This window comes from Lepidochelys kempii, chromosome 6 (genome assembly GCF_965140265.1).
Source record: "Lepidochelys kempii isolate rLepKem1 chromosome 6, rLepKem1.hap2, whole genome shotgun sequence".
Classification (NCBI taxonomy): domain Eukaryota; kingdom Metazoa; phylum Chordata; order Testudines; family Cheloniidae; genus Lepidochelys; species Lepidochelys kempii.
The window spans coordinates 60,251,624-60,272,041 of NC_133261.1; the positions used below are offsets into that span (position 1 = coordinate 60,251,624).

The 20,418-nt window shown below is 40.4% G+C and overlaps 1 protein-coding gene across 11 annotated transcripts in view; it reads right to left on the reverse strand.

Annotated features, from left to right (window-relative positions):
• The window catches only part of PHF21A (PHD finger protein 21A), a 259,275-nt gene that overhangs the window by 209,019 nt on the left and 29,838 nt on the right, over window positions 1-20,418 (reverse strand). The window contains exon 1 of one of the 11 annotated variants that reach the window (XM_073348145.1): window positions 16,062-16,168. The exons of 9 other annotated variants lie outside the window; for them this stretch is intronic. The gene's annotated coding sequence lies outside the window, so the exon portion shown is untranslated. Of the gene's footprint in view, window positions 1-6,943; window positions 6,969-16,061; window positions 16,169-20,418 lie in introns of those variants that run through there. One more of the 11 variants, XM_073348146.1, reaches the window with a different exon arrangement.

Sequence of the window (20,418 nt, forward strand, 5' to 3'; positions counted from 1 at the left end):
TTTCAGTCTTAACATTAACATTATTTTTACATAGTTGTTTAGCAAGTCATTTCCTAGAGATATGTAATTCTGTGACATGCAACTGTAATGGTGATTTTAGACAGCTCATCTTTTGCCCTATCTAATCAGATTTTTGTGAGTCCAAGGCACCTCTATGACTCCAGGCCTATCCCCCTCCCAAATTTAGATCCTTGCTGCAAATCATGGAGGCATTAGAGTGCTTTACAAAAGAAGAAAAATAATTTATATACTCAAAAATGTCAGGCAACCTAAAAATACGGGTCACTACTGTTCCTCTTATAACAAAGGCATGAAAAGTTGAGAGTTTTGCTTTGTTTGTTTTTAAAGTGAATGGGAAGATAATGTTGATAAAACTTGATAATATTTAACTTCAGAAATATCGAATCTTGTCTTTTCCATTTTGCTCTATATTTTCCTTGAAGGACCCAAAGATATGAACTGCAAGCTCTCTCATCCCTAAACAAGCAATGTCAAGTCTCATGATATTTGATGTTTTTCTGAAAGCCTGAGCTTCTGGAGCCATGTCTTTGTCAGAATCTCCACTTTCATTTAAAAAAAAAACAAAAACAAACCACCTTCATATTTCCAGAGAAATGTTAGGGCGCACTTGAAAGCGAGACCCAATAAGATCAAAAACCAAAAGGCAAATTGAACCTCCAATATTTTTTTTTTTAATTTTATCATGTTTAGGCCAGTATCATGGTTTTTGGGGCCTGACTCTTGACTGCTGAGCACGTGAAGTTGCCACTACTGCTAAACAGAAGTCTTTAAGTTAAAGCATTTCTTCCAATTGTTTGAGTTGAACAACTATCAATAAAAAACAAAGCTTTTAATGGTCCTAATTAGGGCTGTCGGTTAATCACAGTTAACTCACACGATTAACTCAAAAAAATTAATCACAATTAAAAAAATTAATCATGATTAATCGCTGTATTAATCACACTGTTAAATAGAATACCAATTGAAATTAAATATTGAGGTTTTTCTACATTTTCAAGTATATTGATTTCAATTACAAACACAGAATACTAAGTGTACACTGCTCACTTTCTCTTATTCTTTATTACAAATATTTGCACTGTAAAAATAATAAACAAAAGAAATCATGTTTTTCCCCTCATACAAGTACTATAGTGCAACCTCTTTATCATGAAAATGCAACTTACACATGTAGATTTTTTTTTGTTACATAACTGCATTCAAAAACAAAACAATGTAAAACTTTAGTACCTACAAGTCCACTCAGTCCTACTTCTTGTTCAGCCATGCTGACAACACTGGATAAAAAAAATGGTGCTTTAATTAAATTCGTGATTGAACACCTTGGGGGAGAACTGTAGGTCTACAGCTCGGATTTACCCATTTCGTGTTACAGCAGTCTCGAATGATGACCCAACACATGTTGTTCGTTTTAAATACACTTTCACTGCAGATTTGACAAAACGCAAAAAAGGTACCAATGTGAGATTTCTAAAGATACTTACAGCACTCAACCCAAAGTTCCAAAATCTGAGATGGAAGAGGTGCGGAGCATGCTTTCAGAAGTCTTAAAAGAGCAACACTCTGATGTGGAAACTACAGAACCCAAACCAACAAAAAAGAAAATCAACTGGTGGCATCTGATTCAGAGAATGAAAATGAACATGTGTTGGTCAGCACTGCTTTGGATTGTTATCAAGCAGAACCCCTCATCAGCATGGACGCATATCCTCTGGAATGGTGGCTGAAGCATGATGGGACATGGAATATTTAGCGCATCTGGCATTTAAATATCTTGCAGTGCCGGCTACGACAGTGCCATGAGAACACCTGTTTTCACTTTCAGGTGACCCTGTAAACAAGAAGCAGGCAAAATTATCTCCCGTAAATGTAAACAAACTTGTTTGTCTGAGCGATTGGCTGAACAAGAAATTGGACTCAGTGGACTTGTAGGCTCTAAAGTTTTACATTGTTTTGTTTTTGAATACAGATATCTTTTTGGATAGAAGTCTACATTTGTAAGTTCAACTTTCATGATAAAGAGATTGCACTACAGTTCTTGTATTAAGTGAATTGAAAAATACTATTTCTTTTATTTTTACAGAGCAAATATTTATAATAAAAATATAAAGTGAGCACTGTACATTTTGTATTTGGTGTTGAAATTGAAATCAATATATTTGAAAATGTAGAAAATATCCAAAAATATTTAAATAAATGGTATTCTATTAACAACAATGCGATTAATCGTGATTCATTTTTTTAATCGCGCGACAGCCCTAGTCCTCATAAAAATAATTTCCTGCATATTGATCAGGTTTTACTTGATCAGTATCTGCAAAACCATAATCCTACAATTTCCTACCATATTCCAGGAAAAGCAGGGGACACAACATATTTCTAAATTTTATTTTCCTGAACAAAAGAAAGCCTAAAAAGAGAATGAGTGTTTCTTTATATATAGAAACAAAAAAAGGTACACACACACACCACCCACCCCTTTCCAGGTCAATTTTAATTTCTCTGTCCAGTTTCTAAAATGAGAATACTTGCTTACCTCTCACAGGCATGTTGTAAAAATTAAGACCCCAATCCTAAAACATTTCTACCTGTGATTAATTATAAGCATGAGTAGCTCCCACAGACTTCAACAGGACAACACATGTGCTTAAAGTTAAACACAGACAAGTGTTTGCAGGACTGGAACCTAAATATTTAATATTTGTATAGCATGTTTTAGATAGCACTTTCAATCTTCATACTAAGTGTATTGTATAACAAAGTTTTCTATTATGGAGCTCAGATATTTATTGTAAGCTTTAAGTTATAAAATGTAAATTTACTTTATTGTAACCAAAAAAAACCCTATGATTAGAAAGAAGGATGGGATATGAAAGAAAAGTCATGTTTAGCCCAGAGTTTCCTATCACAGTTATTTTTTCAGTCCCTAGAAACAGGATGTTTCTAAACAGGATTTGAAACTAGTATTGACAGAGCCTTTGACTATACATGATGATTTAGTGCTCTACCTACACTACAGATAGACCCATATTAAACAAAATCAAGTCCTAACTTATGTTTGACACAGAGCTAACACAATTCAGTGAATGCAGCAACATTTTTCCCAGCACAGCAGCGATTTAACAGTGTTGGCCTATCCACACACCTCACTACAAAACTGTGTTTAAGTCAATGCATTTCAAAAAATTTTGAGCAGATATCCCATAGTGCCTCAGCTGTTCCTGCCACAGTTAGAGGATCATGACCATTTCCTCACATGAGCATAAGAGCAGCCATACTGGGTTAGACCAAAGGTCCATCTAGCCCAGTGTCCTGTCTTCCAACAGTGGCTACAGCCAGGTGCCCCAGAGGGAATGAACAGAATAGGTAATCATGTGTGATCCATCCCGTCGGCCATTCCCAGCTTCTGGCAAACAGAGGCTAGGGACACCATCCCTGCCTATCCTGGCTAATACCCATTGATGGACCTATCCTCCATGAACTTACCTAGTTCTTTTTTGAACCCTGTTATAATCTTGGCCTTCACAACATCCTCTGGCAAGGCACTCCACAGGTTGACTGTGCATGGTGTGAAAAATACTTCTTTTTGTTTCTTTTAAACCTGCTGCCTATTAATTTCATTAGGTGGCCCCTAGTTCTTGTGTTACGAGATTGAGTAAATAACACTTCCTTATTTACTTTCTCCACACATCAGGATTTTATAGACTTCTATCATATCCCCCCTTAGTCATCTCTTTTCCAAGCTGAAAAGTCCCAGTCTTATTAATCTCTCCTCATACAGAAGCCATTCCATACCCCTAATTATTTTTGTTGCCCTTTTCTGAACCTTTTCCAAATCCAATATACATTTTTTGAGATGAGACAACCAAATCTTCACGCAGTATTCAAGTTGTGAGCGTACCATGGATTTATATAGAGGCAATATGATATTTTCTATCTTATTATCTATCCTTTTCTTATTATTCCCAACATTATGTTCACTTTTTTGACTGCCGCTGCGCATTGAGTGAATGTTTTCAGAGAACTATCCACCAAGACTCCAAGATCTCTTTCTTGAGTGGTAACAGCTAATTTAGACCCCATCACTTTATATTTATAGTAGGGATGTTTTCCAGTGTGAATTTCTTTGCATTTATCAATATCTAATTTCATCTGCCATTTTGTTGCCCAGTCACTTAGTTTTAAGAGATCCTTTTATAGTTCTTCACAGTCTGCCTAGGACTTAACTATCTGGAGTAATTTTGCATCATCTGCAAATTTTGCCACCTCACTGTTTATCCCTTTTTCCAGATCCAGATTTACCTCTCTCCATTCTGAAAACTGACCATTTATTCCTACCATGAGAAAACCTTCCCTCTTATCCCATGACTGCTTACTTTGCTTAAGAGCCTTTGGTGACGGACCTTGTCAAAGGCTTTCTGAAAATCTAAATGCACTGTATCCACTGGCTCCCCCATGGTGCAATGCACCTTGGGAAGTCTTCCAGCACAGACTTGACAGGTGAAACTGACTAACCCAGTTACACAGATACTGTAAGGCCATCCCATCTACACAGCAGAATAATGGTTAGAAACTAATTACACTCCTTTTCATGACAAAGCTGAAACATGGTATAACTACCCAGCTAGGAAATACCTGTGAACCATGTTGTGTGTGGACTCATTTGTAAACTGAGTAAAAATTAGATTGGCCCTGTAACATGGGTCTCATAAAAAATGTCTTGTCCATATTAATCAGGAATACTGTGATAGAAGTATGCCACCAGCAATCCTATTAGTTCTTCCTCTGTGACATCTCCCAAGATCTGTCCATACCCCTTCAACATAGCCATCTCTCTCATTCATGCTCTCATTATTTCCTGTTTTGATAACTGTAACATATTCCTCTCTGGCCACCCACACAATCCCCTCAGTCCAAATAAAATGCCATTGCTAAACTTATCTTCCTTGACCAGTTTGATGACATTACTGAATCCTTCTATTGACTTCCCATATGATATATTACACCAAGTTTAGGCTTCTTGTCACCACATTAAAAACTCTACCTCTCCCTACCTATCATCCCTTCTCAAGCTTTGGTTCCCCACCCCATGCTCCCAAACTTGTCTGCCCATTAGCCAGATTTTCATTCAATCACCTCTATACCTTCTTTTATCCAGCCCCCATACATGTTACACCCTCCTTGAGCTCATCTGCAAGCCCCCTACCTTGTTCATATTTAAGAACATCTTAAAGACACACTTCTACTGCACTTATAGTGAATCTTGTTGTTTCCAGAGAAAGCTAGTAGTGACCCATAAATTTATGTAGGGGAAGCCCCCACATTTAAGAGTGGAAAATGTTAGGTGTGGATTCCCCCTGACCTCTCTGTCTTCACATTATCAGATACTCAGAGCAGCAGCCATCCTTCTTAAATGGAAAGCATGTATCCCAAATAATGATAATTGCACGCTATGAAAATGATTAAGTATGGATTTTTAACATGATTTGCCAGTCAAAAATAAAAACTGACTTGCCTCAGGTAGGTAAGATTTTTGCAAGGTTTAACAAAAAAAGATTGATTGTAATTTGTAAGTCATTCACTATCCCCTTATTACAGGGCTCATGTTTCAATAACTCAGAGAAGCACTAGTACTAAAAAACTCATCAGCAACAACAAAGATCAAACCAGTTATCTGCATGACAGTGTGAGGCAGTGGTCTCCAACATTTTCAAGCACAAAATCACTTTTTGAATTTAAGTGCAACCCAGGATCTACCTCAAAGAAAGTGTAGAAACAACAGTAATCACATAAGCCCACCATGCCCTACCTGTTCTATTTGGCCCCGACCCGCTCACTCCAATCCGCCTCCCTACATCGCTTGCTCTGCCCCATCCTCCCTCACTTTCACTGGGCTGGGACAGGGGGTCGAGGTGCAGGAGGGGGTGCAGGCTCTGGGCTGTGGAGAAGAGGTTACAGTGTGGAGGGGCTCCGGGCTGAGCCTGGGGCAGGGAGTTGCAGTGCAGGAGGGGGATCCAGATGCAGGCTCTGGGAGGGAGTTAGAGTGCAGGAGAAGGCTTGGGGAGAGGGTGTAGGCTCTGGGCGGGGGCTGGGGCAGGGGGTTGAGGTGCAGCAGGAGATGCAGGGCAGCACACGGAAAGCCCCTCCCCTCCCTCTCTTCCCCTAAGGAGCCACTGTCAGACACGCTGGCCGCTTCCGGGAGCGGCGCGGGGACAGGGCAGGCAAGGAGCCTGCCTTAGCCCAGCTGTGCCACCGGACTGTTGATCGACCGTGGAGCCTCTGACAAACTCAGTCTCAGTGACTGAGAGCAACTGTCAGAGGGTCCACGATCGACCAGTCGATTGTGATCTACCTGTTGGTGACCACTGATGTAAGGGGTCTGCTCTTATTTTTTGGGGGGGGGGATTTGTGCGAATGACTCTTATTAACATGAGTGGAAGATCTACCTATAAAACCTAGTGCAATGAAATAAGAGTTAGCCTCTATCAAATGTGGGTATAGAACTCCTTTCTATTTTGCCCACTGAGGTTGGAAAGTGATTCCTATTAACATTACTAAGTGAATTATGCCACATCAATGGGAGAACACTCAGATCAACAGAGTTTCCAAAGCACAAAGAATTCAGTCTAGGGCCCAGTTCTATCCTTGCCTGTATACACGCAGCTTTGACTGCAACAGGAGCACCACATATGCACTGGAGTGCTGAATTTGGCCCTAAGCTTCCAAAGGAGGCCACATAGAGATCTTTATCACTGACATCAAAACATTTCCCATGTGTCAGCATCCGGTGAAGGTCTGGACAATTGTTCAAGAGTGTTTTCCTGTCTGCCTGCAGCTTATTAAGGGTCATACAAACAAAAAACAAACAAACCAACAAAAACAAAAAAGGAAACAGGTCTTTTTGTGGTGCTTTTGTCCAAACCTTTCTTTGATGGACACTCAAGCAGTGTCAACAAGCAAGCAAAAGAACTCCCTCTTGAATTTTTCTTCCAAGCTTCCCATCACCTCATCTCTGCCCTCATAACCAAACTGTCTCTTCTTCCGATGAATAGGAGTTCCTTGAAGACAGGCTCAACTAAGTTTTCCGCCATTTCTTTGGCAGCACTGATGGCATATTCAAATCCATTGTCTCTGTAGGCCACAACAAAATCAAGGCAGCTTCTCATCAAAACAGTAGCAGTCACGATGTCCATTGACTCAGTTTGTAATGCCTTTCATACAACATTTACTTGGAACAGGATATCATGCCAAACCACAATTGAGTCCAGAAATTTTAAATCAATGATTCGGTTGGCCAGGCTTTGTGCCTCGTCTTGGATTCTGGCCTTGACTTTACTCAACTGCACCCATTCCATCAGGGCGTCATAAACCTCAGTTCACTTGGTACCTCACCGGCCTTATGCTGTCAATATGGCTCTCCAGCGAGCGTCACTTAGCAGCTTCATGGTCAGATCTGTAACACTGTCCATGCGGATCTTCCACCTGATAGTTGATGCTGAAAACAGAACGGATATCCTTTGCAGTACTCCGAAGAGAGATACTGAATCTAAAGACAATGACACTGTGTCTGACACAACCGGCTTGAGGGAATGGCAGCCACAAGGCACAAAGAAAGCTCTTGGATTCAGCGCAAGGATCCTTGCCTGGACGCCATTGTTTCTTCCCTTTACGTTCACACCGTTGTCATAGCCTTGGCTGCGGCAGTTCTGAAGCTTTATTTTATTCTTATTCAAAATGTTCATAAACAGTTCTGCTAGGCCTTTTCCAGTAGTCATTCACAGACGGGAAACAGATGAACTGTTCCTTTACTTGGATACAGTCATCCTCATTTTCAACAAATCTTACTGTAAATGACATCTTTTCCCTGTGACTAATGTCGGGAGTGCAGTCCATTATTATGGCGTAGTACTTCACTTTGCCAAGCCGTATCAAGCAAGCACCTTCCTTATCATAAGGTCAATCAATTTGTTTTGAATGGTTTTGCGGCAGTAATGGCCCATAGTTTCTTTACTAACTACTCAATGTAGGTGCTGACACATGACCGTCATATTTCCCAAGGAGCTCTATCAAACTGAGGAACTTACCATTACGTTCAGTGAACAACTTATCCAATGAGCCCCAGAAAGCTAAATTATTCTTTGCAAAGAAGAGGGTAATTTAGATCAGACACTCAAGCACGTTTCTCCAATGCTGGGTTTTTACATTAATAATGCACTGAGGTTTTCTGCATCTATTCAGCTCGAGCCTGGACTCGACCTCCATCCATCTCGAGTAGGCCGTAAAATGGCTGGGTGACGTTTCATGTTACTTCAGAGCATCAACTAAGTTATGCCATTAATTGTACCCGGAAAGCACAAGCAACCATTTGGCATTCTTGTCAAATATTTTGCAACAAAAACAGAACACTCTGTCAGTTGATTTCAAGTAAACTAGCCAATGCTGATTTAGTTTCTCACCATTCTCAAGCACTCTTTCACAGTGTCACTTTGAGAAGTGTCGCTTCTGCTCCTTTACTGGAAAGGTCATATCCTCTATTATGTCTGGCCCATGTAAAATTTTACAATCAATAATGGCAGAGTTTAGGATCACCAGCCATAAAGCAGTGTTTTTCACACCCCTGAGCAAGAAAGTTGCAGCACCGTAAAGTGCCAGTGTAGACAAGCCCTCTTAAAAGGCCTAGCACATTTCTCAACAAACCAGACAATGTGACTGGGCTAAAGATATTTACACTTCAAAGGCAAAAAGTTAATCAAAGGTGAATTAAATGAATGCTGATAATTTAAACCATTTTAAAAACAAACAAACATTTAGATACTTACACTTTCTTCCCCACATCTAGTTGAAATGAAACAGTACACTACTGGCATATGAAAACAACTGGGTCTGAACAATGAACCACAAGAACCAAGAAACATATAACAGTTACAACTTTAAAAAAAGATCTGATGGAAGTCTTTTTATTCTCTTCTTTTTTCCTCTTTAAAACTATACTAGAGGGTTGAACTGTAGGCCAACTGCATTGTACGCACTAGGGGCTCCCTGAATTGCTCCATTCCCCCATATGCTTTCTGTGTGCCATGTTCTCCTATCCCCCTCTCTATTTCAGGAACTCACTGCAACCTCCCCCACCTTATAGTCTGTGGACTTGTCTTCACTACCAGGGAGATCAATGCTGCTGCAATCGAGCAGCAGGTGTCAATTTAGAGGGTCTAGTGAAGAACCGACAGCAGAGTGCTCTCCAGTCAACCCCAGTACTCCAGCTCCCCAAGAAGGTTAAGTAAGTCGACGGGAGAGCAAGAGTTCCCATGGCAGGAGCTCTATGTCCCTCCATTCTCCCTCTGCCATGTGCCAAGGTCCTGTGCCCCCACACCTCCTCCCACATCTCTCCCTCACTCCATACCATTGTCCCCTATTCACACACACACACGCCCCCCAGGACTCCATGTGCCCTCCATTCTTCCTACTCAACATTCATGGCTTCATGTGCCCCTATTTCTTTTCTTTGTGTCTAGGAGATAAGTCATTCAAGGCTATCAGTGTTTTTAAATTGTACTGGGAGAAAGGGGAGAGCTGAAATGGGGGTACCATTATGCTGGAAGATGTTAACTGCTGCCATCAACTGGTTCTTTGATCTACAGACAGATCACAGACAATTGAAACAACTGACTTTGCTAACCAGATGTAAGGGACTCTGTGTGTCCCCCTAGTCCTCCTTTCTGGTTTTCAATTTTTACCAAAAATCAATAGGGTTCTGTCCACCATCTAGAACGTTCCCTGAAATTTTTGAATTGATTGGATGCGACATTCAGGTTATTGTGTTACAGAAACAAAAATGTTATCGAGTTGAGGGTTAGACCTCACTTCACTCAGCCAACTGCTTGTTTTTAGAGCTATACCACAAAATACCTAGGCTGCGCAACATGGCAAATTGATATTGTTGTGAGAATCTGAATTTTTAACTGAGCAACGTTGTTGTTTTAATGTAGTCCTTGCATTTAATTTTAATTTCTCATGCTTATTAATATTAGCATATAAATAGCCCTAATTAGGAACTGAAGTTCACACTTTGCTAACAGTAGGGGGAAGTAGAAAGTTCACACTTTTGCTGCTGTTTGGCTGGAAAATATTTTTTGCAAAACCAGATTAAGAGGGCAGCAGCGTATCTGTTTACATGTACCAAGATACAAGACTGTCAAGGGACGTAACAAATTTTTAGAGCTTCTCTACACCACCACGCGGGGTCAATCTAAGATATACAACTTCAGCTACGTGAATAGCATAGCTGAACAAGACATACTTAGATCTACTTACTACGGAGTCTTCACACGTTAAGTCGTCAGCTGACGCTCTCCCGTCTACTCCGCTTGAGCTCCTCGTTCTGGCAGAGTACCAGAGTCAACGGGAGAGCACTCAGCAGTCGATTTATCGTGTCTATACTAGACACTATAAATCAACCCCTGCTGGATCGATCACTGCCCGCCAATCCGGCGGGTAGTGTAGATAAGCCCTTAGTTTTAGAATTTGAGGAATGTTGTAGAATACAGCAAAAATTGCTGGTAGACCCTAATGTCACAATATTTTCTATTATTGTCAACTATGACTTTCTTAAAAAGAAAAGGAGGACTTGTGGCACCTTAGAGACTAACCAATTTATTAGAGCATAAGCTTTCGTGAGCTACAGCTCACTTCTTCAGATGCATATCGTGGAAACTGCAGCAGGCTTTATATATACACAGAGAATATGAAACAATACCTATTCCCACCCCACTGTCCTGCTGGTAATAGCTTATCTAAAGTGATTTCCAGCACAAATCCAGGTTTTCTCACCCTCCACTCCCCCACACAAATTCACTCTCCTGCTGGTGATAGCCCATCCAAAGTGATAACTCTTTACACAATGTGCATGACAATTAAGCTGGGCTATTTCCTGCATAAATCCAGGTTCTCACATCCCCCCCACCCCCATACACACACAAACTCACTCTCCTGCTGGTAATAGCAGACTGGACTTCTACATAGAGTGCTTCCGCCGACGTGCACGGGCTGAAATTGTGGAAAAGCAGCATCACTTGCCCCATAACCTCAGCCATGCGGAACGCAATGCCATCCACAGCCTCAGAAACAACTCTGACATCATAATCAAAAAGGCTGACAAAGGAGGTGCTGTTGTCGTCATGAATAGGTCGGAATATGAACAAGAGGCTGCTCGGCAGCTCTCCAACACGAGTTTCTACAAGCCATTACCCTCTGATCCCACTGAGAGTTACCAAAAGCAACTACAGCATTTGCTCAAGAAACTTCCTGAAAAAGCACAAGATCAAATCCGCACAGACACACCCCTGGAACCCCGACCTGGGATATTCTATCTACTACCCAAGATCCATAAACCTGGAAATCCTGGGCGCCCCATCATCTCAGGCATTGGCACCCTGACAGCAGGATTGTCTGGCTATGTAGACTCCCTCCTCAGGCCCTACGCTACCAGCACTCCCAGCTACCTTCGAGACACCACTGACTTCCTGAGGAAACTACAATCCATCGGTGATCTTCCTGATAACACCATCCTGGCCACTATGGATGTAGAAGCCCTCTACACCAACATTCCACACAAAGATGGACTACAAGCCGTCAAGAACACTATCCCCGATAATGTCACGGCTAACCTGGTGGCTGAACTTTGTGACTTTGTCCTTACCCATAACTACTTCACATTTGGGGACAATGTATACCTTCAGATCAGCGGCACTGCTATGGGTACCCGCATGGCCCCACAGTATGCCAACATTTTTATGGCTGATTTAGAACAACGCTTCCTCAGCTCTCGTCCCCTAAAGCCCCTACTCTACTTGCGCTATATTGATGACATCTTCATCATCTGGACCCATGGAAAAGAAGCCCTTGAGGAATTCCACCATGATTTCAACAATTTCCATCCCACCACCAACCTCAGCCTGGTCCAGTCCACACAAGAGATCCACTTCCTGGACACTACAGTGCTAATAAACAATGGTCACATAAACACCACCCTATACCGGAAACCTACTGACCGCTATTCCTACCTGCATGCCTCCAGCTTTCACCCTGACCACACCACACGATCCATCGTCTACAGCCAAGCTCTGCGATACAACCGCATTTGCTCCAACCCCTCAGACAGAGACAAACACCTACAAGATCTCTGTCAAGCTTTCTTACAACTACAATACCCACCTGCAGAAGTAAAGAAACAGATTGATAGAGCCAGAAGAGTTCCCAGAAGTTACCTACTACAGGACAGGCCTAACAAAGAAAATAACAGAACGCCACTAGCCGTCACCTTCAGCCCCCAACTAAAACCCCTCCAACGCATTATTAAGGATCTACAACCTATCCTAAAGGATGACCCAACACTCTCACAAATCTTGGGAGACAGGCCAGTCCTTGCCTACAGACAGCCCCGCAACCTGAAGCAAATACTCACCAACAACCACATACCACACAACAGAACCACTAACCCAGGAACTTATCCTTGCAACAAAGCCCGTTGCCAACTGTGCCCACATATCTATTCAGGGGACACCATCACAGGGCCTAATAACATCAGCCACACTATCAGAGGCTCGTTCACCTGCACATCCACCAATGTGATATATGCCATCATGTGCCAGCAATGCCCCTCTGCCATGTACATTGGTCAAACTGGACAGTCTCTACGTAAAAGAATAAATGGACACAAATCAGATGTCAAGAATTATAACATTCATAAACCAGTCGGAGAACACTTCAATCTCTCTGGTCACGCGATCACAGACATGAAGGTCGCTATCTTAAAACAAAAAAACTTCAAATCCAGACTCCAGCGAGAAACTGCTGAATTGGAATTCATTTGCAAATTGGATACTATTAATTTAGGCTTAAATAGAGACTTGGAGTGGCTAAGTCATTATGCAAGGTAGCCTGTTTCCTCTTGTTTTTTCCTACCCCCCCCCACCCCCGGATGTTCTGGTTTAACTTGGATTTTAACTTGAAGAGTGGTCAGTTTGGATGAGCTATTACCAGCAGGAGAGTGAGTTTGTGTGTGTATGGGGGTGGGGGGGATGTGAGAACCTGGATTTATGCAGGAAATAGCCCAGCTTAATTGTCATGCACATTGTGTAAAGAGTTATCACTTTGGATGGGCTATCACCAGCAGGAGAGTGAATTTGTGTGGGGGGGTGGAGGGTGAGAAAACCTGGATTTGTGCTGGAAATCACTTTAGATAAGCTATTACCAGCAGGACAGTGGGGTGGGAATAGGTATTGTTTCATATTCTCTGTGTATATATAAAGCCTGCTGCAGTTTCCACGATATGCATCTGAAGAAGTGAGCTGTAGCTCACGAAAGCTTATGCTCTAATAAATTGGTTAGTCTCTAAGGTGCCACAAGTCCTCCTTTTCTTTTTGCGAATACAGACTAACACGGCTGTTACTCTGAAACCTATGACTTTCTTCTGTCCCTGGGTTTTGGGAAAGGACTTTGCTATATGCATTTTAATGAGGCATTAACCACCTCTCTCACACAAACTGCTCCTTCAGCAGCTTCAGAACAGCAATCTCTACCCTATTTGATCGCAAAGAACAAGCACTGTCACCACAAAAAGGGGGAAGAATTTTTGTGTCTAAAAATGTAATTGTCTTCTGACCATTCTCAGAAGTGTGTTCAATTTAACTTAGCTTACTATACAGCCAGTTTTTTCCTACTTAAAAAAGCTATTCTCCTGATTGAAGCCAGACTCTCATTTTAAGAAATTCTTACAACTGGAGTTGATTGAATTTTTCCCTTTAAAAAAGAAATGTTGAAATTTTTTGAATTTCAACATTATTTTTTTTAAAAAGGGAAAAATTCAATTTACTGTTTTTTTACCAGCTCCACTGACCACTAAGTGTTGTTTCAAAGCTTAAATAACCACCATGTGAATTACCTTGAAGTCCTCCCTTTTTCTCTGAGTGGGAAAAGATCATTAGTTTATCTGTAGTTTTCTTTTCTAACTTCTGCTCTACCAGTTCAGTACTGATGGGTTTCTGCCTTCATCTCACACTGCAGAGGTAGAAATTCCTCTTGTGTTGTTTTAGTTTTGGGGCAGTCTGGGTGAGGGGGTATTGTTTTGTGTGTGTTTTCTTGCCAGCACCTCTTGCTGGCACACTAAGTACTGCACTCATTTGATTCTCAAGCATTTTGCCATCACTGAAGAGCTAGAGAATAAAATTAGGAAACAAAGAATATACAGGGAGACATTTTTTTCCTACACAGAACAAAGTAAGCAAACTGAAAGCAGAACACATTTAATTTCTCTTCATCCACATCCCATCTTATGACAAAAAATAAGTTCTCTCCATGCTAAGAGAAGAAATTTCAGGTTAATCAGCCTCTCCATTAATCAGCCCAGAGTGGGTTTTGACAGAACAACAGGCACCAATTCTTTGGAGATAAGTTTACATAAGCTCTTATATGGCACCAACTTGGCAATTAGAAGGAAGGGAGAAGAGACATAAGGCAGCACTGCCTATCCAAGAAAAAAAGAGTGTCCACCCTTTGGGAGAAAAGCTTTATTGTCTGATAGGTTGACCTAAGGGAAGAACAGTTACTCCATTACCTGATCTGGGGGGAGAGGGGGAAACCTGTGGATTTAGCTCCCATTCTCTTGCGTACAGCTGGTACCAGCTAACCCAACTGTTCTGGCTGCTACTGGTTCCCTGGATGTATGTGGTTTTCATAGACTGACCCAGTTGCTCCAAGGAACAGTAGGAGCTCTCTGGTTTCATTCTTCAGCACTTTGCTTTTTTTTCTTCCTTATTAGTCCAGATACATGACTGGTTTTGTTGTTGCTTTCCCCTTAGGGTTGTAAATTCCGGAGGAATTTTTGGAAGCAGGCTAAATATCATGCTCTTTCCTGCTGCAATGGGGGGCATGCTTCAGTCTTCACATCACACTCCCCGTCAGTACCTGGCCCAAGCCAGGGAAGTTAAAGATCCAACCAGCAGACTAACTTTGGTGATGAATCCTGGTCACGTGCCACCTTAGGCACATCATGCATACACTAAGACGACGACTGCCTGCAATTCCAAAAACTGGATGCCATGTTGGGATTTCCAGAATAAACTGTTTGCCACGCATCATGAGGGTGCCTCTCTGTGCCCCCATCCAACAGTCTGATCTCCACTGTTAATCAGATCATTGTTCAGATCAGTCAGAGGCTTGCTCTTAAATGCTGTAGGAATTTCTACCCCAAAAAGGGATAACTCTTCTTTCATCAGTGCGGCTAATTCCCACTTCTAGTAACGCCAATGAAAGAGAAAATTCTGTAAGGAGTGAAGAGGTAGCCATTACCCATGGCACAGTCTCTATGCAGATGCAGGTTTTGGATGAGGCAGGGGGAGGGGGAGGGGAATTTCTTGTTTTTCCACCACAAAGAATCTTTAATAGAAACCTGAAAACCTCTCATTTACTAGCACAGAAATCATGTCCTCTAAAGAGATGTGTTTTGCCATACTATCCAGAATTTGACAGGTGAAGATGACAGGAAGGATAGAGGAGAGTAGAACTAGATATACTAAGAGGGTCCTCCTGAATTATTTTGAGTGAATGTGTCTGATGTGGTACTGGTCTGGAAGGAAGACTAAAAAACTTTTTGTTCAGTAGGGATGGGTTTCTGGAACTGTAAAAGATTCACTGTCTGCAGGAGAAGCCAGCTGAGAGGCAATCTCACTGATGTCTGGAAAACAGTTTCTGGTGCTGATGGAGTGAGAGGAGCAAAGGAATAGGACTTTTAGAACTGTTAAAAGTTGTAATGAAAGGATTTTAAGTTCCCCTGTAAACTCAAGAAGAGGGCTGGTCAGGCATGATCTTCTTCAGGTCCAAAGAATCCTTAATCGTTTTCTTTAGTGATCCTCCAAAAAGTGTCACCTATTCAAACAGTGCCTAGATAAGTTCCCTCCTGGAGATGGTGTCTAGTCCCAAACAACATGCTGCAGCAAACTATCACAGAGGAGAGATCTGAGGGGGGAAAAAAAATGGTTACTAACCTTCCATAACTGTTGTTCTTTGATACACTTTGGAATCCATATGAGCAATAAATGCTTGCCCCGAGTACCGCCGCTGGAAAGATTTTCCCTCAGCGGTATCCATCAGGTTGGTTCCAGTGTCCCTTGGAGTCACGCACTCATAGCAGCGATGTAAAGGGGCCTGCCAACCTGCTGGCACCTCAGTTCCTTTTTGACAGAGGGAAACTCTGACAGAGGGAAAGGTGGGGGTGGGGTTTGGAATGGACGTGTGCAACACATCTTCAAGAACAACAGTTACGGAAGGTTAGTAACCGTTTCTTCTTCTTCTTCGAGTCCAGTGAAGGGCCCCACAATTCAGGAATTTTTTTCCCCTTAAACTGACCAAAGTCCTTCCTCCTGGATGACATCTCACTGGGTTGTTGAAGGTAGGTAGCTAGAGAGGCAGAAAAGCCCTAAAAAGCGAGATTCTGTCTCTGAAAAAGGCTCAAAGTGCTCCAGTAATCTTATTAGCACAGCTGCTGGGAGTAGGGGAGAGACTGCAGGTGCTGAGATCAGGAGTGAGGAGGCTCCTTTGATTCTAGGGCTAGGCCTGCTACAAATACTGCTAGGAAGTGTTGTGGCTGGGAGAAAAGCCAACCTTCCCTAAACCTTTTGTTAAAGACCATCTCCCTACTGTAACTGTTGGTAGCCTGAAAGAAGCAAGAAAAGCAGACAATATCCTGCCTCTAAAACAGAGGGGGACTTAAGAGCTGTGGCCTTCCATTGCAGTGGCAGAAGCTGAGGAGAGTGCAGTATCTAAATGTGCCAGTAGAGGGAGTTGGCAACCAAGTGAAATTACAAGATGAGTCTCTTAAGTTCCAAAGCCTGGGACAAAAGCAGAAAACCCAGCAGCAGAAGCATAAAATACCCACCCAGGAGAAAGTATGTTTGTCACATATTCATAACCGAAAAATGACTGAAGGGATGTGCTCACTTTTCCAGAAAATTCAGCTTTGAGCACAAACTACAATACAGAAGTATTTCAGAAAATTACAAGCAAATGAAAAAGATTAATAGTGAAAACTTTTGAGGCCCTAACTTCAGCAGGCACTAACTATGAATAGATTAAAGTTTTTCTTAAACTCCAACTAACATTTTGGTGCAGAGCAATTAAAATGTACTGTAGAATTACCAGTAATCAATTATTTCTTTAAAAGGAAAACATCTGATTTTAAATCAGATGTTTTTAATTAAATACATTTTTGTTTTTAAACATAAGCCTACTTAAAATCATGTTTGAAAATACGACAACCTATGTTAAAGCCTAAAACTTATTATCTATTAAAATCATTTAAATTAAATTAAAAAAATAATATGAAGCTGTACCTGTTCATTGCCAAGTTTTAAAGTCAAACCACTGAACTGGTGGAAGTCACTGACAAAGCACCTGGAAGAAGAGGTTACTTACCTGTAACTGGAGGTTCTTTGAGATGTGCGGTCCCTACGTGTATTCCACTGAGGGGTTATACACATGCCATATGTGTATAACCTACCAGTGGAATACAATAGGGACCAACTCTCAAAGAAAAGCCAGAGAGTTTGTTGAATGCTAAGCCAGCTTGTGATACTAGTAACCCCTTCTGCAGATGCAGAGAGAATATTTTCTTCATTCCAGTTTATTCAACTAGATCAGTTCAGTGACTAATTCATTCAAAGTTAAGAAACCAAACAGGAGTTGAAAAAGCACTAAAGCTTGTTTTTTTCTTCTTCTAATCTATGGATAAAAACTAGAGGATGAAATCTACCAGTTATAAATCTTGAAGAACATGGTGACCAGAAACAGTAAGTTCAATTCCCTAATTATAGATACTATTTCTTTTGTTTAACATATCAGTTATTTTAAATGAAAAACATGTTTTGATAAACTTTTTTTCTTATATATCCAGCCTATTTAAGGTAATTTAGTTAATAAATAAAATGCTGTTTTTGCATATTTCTAATTGAATTCTAATTTCCATCCAAATGCAGCCTGACACAAATCACAAGTAAATAACAAATGTGTCTTTCACCATTTTCTGAAATAAAAATGGTAAAAAAAAATGTATTAATCTGAATAAGTGTATGTTAAGATATCTAACTCCTTAAATATATGTGTACAGATTACTGTCCTAGTTAGCAAAAAGAATCAAATTTAATGTAAGGTCTGAATTTAGTTGCAAATAGATACGTTTTAATGGTTATCAGCCAATAAGACTCAACTTTTCCTTAGGAAAATAACTAAAAAGTACAAATGCAAAACAAGATTGAAATAACTGATTTTAATCAGGGTTTCTGGCTTACTGATTTAAATCATGATTAAAATCAATGATTTAAAAATCACTCCACTCTGGGAAGCATCATGAAAATTAAATTCAAAACAAGAAAATGAACTTTAAAATGATGTCCGATATAGTTACCTTTGTTTATTGTAAATGTTGTTCTTTTACAACCAAAACCATTTTTCATTACAGAAGATTTCTGTTGACCTAATACAAAATCCCAAGAGCCTAGATTTTCCCTAAGTCTCTTTATCATAGTGGTAGGTGATCCCATTAGGCACCTTATTTTACTTCTACCTTATAAATAATATTAACTGTACACCATTTCCATAGAAATAAAGCACACTGAAAACCATTTAATGGAATACTGCGTAAAGGAATAAATCTGTGTTTGAAATGTATTTTCTGCTTCAAATGAAATGGACAGTGTTACAGAAGGCATTCTTAGATTAATACATAATAAAAAAACTATCTTTGCACTAAATAGTAAAACAGACCTGTTAAAACAAACTTTTTATGCATAAAGGGCAAAAAGTCATGTGACTGGCCAAATCTCTCCATACGAGACTCCCAGTGAAGTCAATGGCAGTTCCATGCTCTGCAGGATCAGATCCAAATGCAATAAGGAATAGATTTTCAGTGATCCATAGATGGGGATTAGCTGCACAATTTCTATAGACATTTTCCTATGAAAATAGGCCAAAAAAATTACACCCCTAAGGGTGTATATTTTATTTAACAAACACAAACAAGTTCACAGTTCAGATCACTGGTGACTATAAGGCAAGGGATCTTATGGAGCTGATTATTTAATGTTTTTAAAGTGCTTTCAACACGAAAAACCGTACTTTTTGTTTATATCTTCTCATTGTATTCATGAAACATTATCTGAATGAGTTAGCCATGCAAAGAGAAGTATATTAAACACCTAAATATACTAAAATTACATTCTCTATTGGGCCTCAATAAATTCAAGTTCTACCTGAACTGATTTCTTTGTTTTCATTAAACCAGGCTGTCTCCCTTTAAAGTTGTCCTACAAAGCAGGGGAAGAGTGAGGGAGAAATGGGTTTGGGCCCCCTACTAGGGCTGGTTGTACAGTCAGGCGACCAGGGCAGTCGCTCTGGGTACCAATTTCCAGAGGCCACCAGACTGCTGTGCCATTCAGCGATTTTTTTGGCAAGGAAACCAAAAATATTTTCCACCCTGGCTAGCAGAACAGCTTGGACTACTCCTGCTGCAGGCCCCTTTATTGATGTATAAAGAAGGACTGAATAGTTCCTTGCTTGTGGGTTTTGTTTTGCTTTAAGTCTTGGAATAATCAGGAATGTCTTCTCTATCTTACCCTGTTTAGTTGGTTAGGCGGCAGGGGGAGGAGGGGTTGTTTAGTTGTTTTTTGATAACCCAGACACGTGCACCGGGGACTCTTTCAGACTTCAAATGAAGTGGACAGGCTGTTGAATCATTGAAAAAAGCTTTTCTTCCAACTGTCTATCAGGCATTTGAGTTTAAAAACATACCAAAAAAAAAAAAAAAACCCTAAGTTTCACTTCCCCTCCTATTTAACCATGTTATTTTTGCTTAGTATCTGTGATATTATAAGAACACCAATCCTCTCTCTTTTTCCTGGAAGACACTGTAAGCAACTAGAGAAGACATGTATTTCGAAAGAAAGAAAGAAAGAAAGAAAGAAAGAAAGAAAGAAAAAGAAAGAAAGAGAAAGAAAAAGAAAGAAAGAAAGAAAAAGAAAGAAAAAGAAAGAAAGAAAGAAAGAAAAAGAAAGAAAAAGAAAGAAAAAGAAAGAAAGAAAGAAAGAAAGAAAGAAAGAAAGAAAGAAAGAAAGAAAGAAAGAAAAAGAAAGAAAAAGAAAGAAAAAGAAAGAAAGAAAGAAAGAAAGAGAAAGAAAGAAAGAAAGAAAGAGAAAGAAAGAAAGAAAGAAAGAGAAAGAAAGAAAGAAAGAAAGAAAGAAAGAAAGAAGCAGAAAAGCCATCTCACACCTTCTTTATACGTCAAAGCAGCAAAAATAGCACAAACCATTTTGCAGGTCACCTTTAAAGTTAACACACTGTAACAGAAACTTG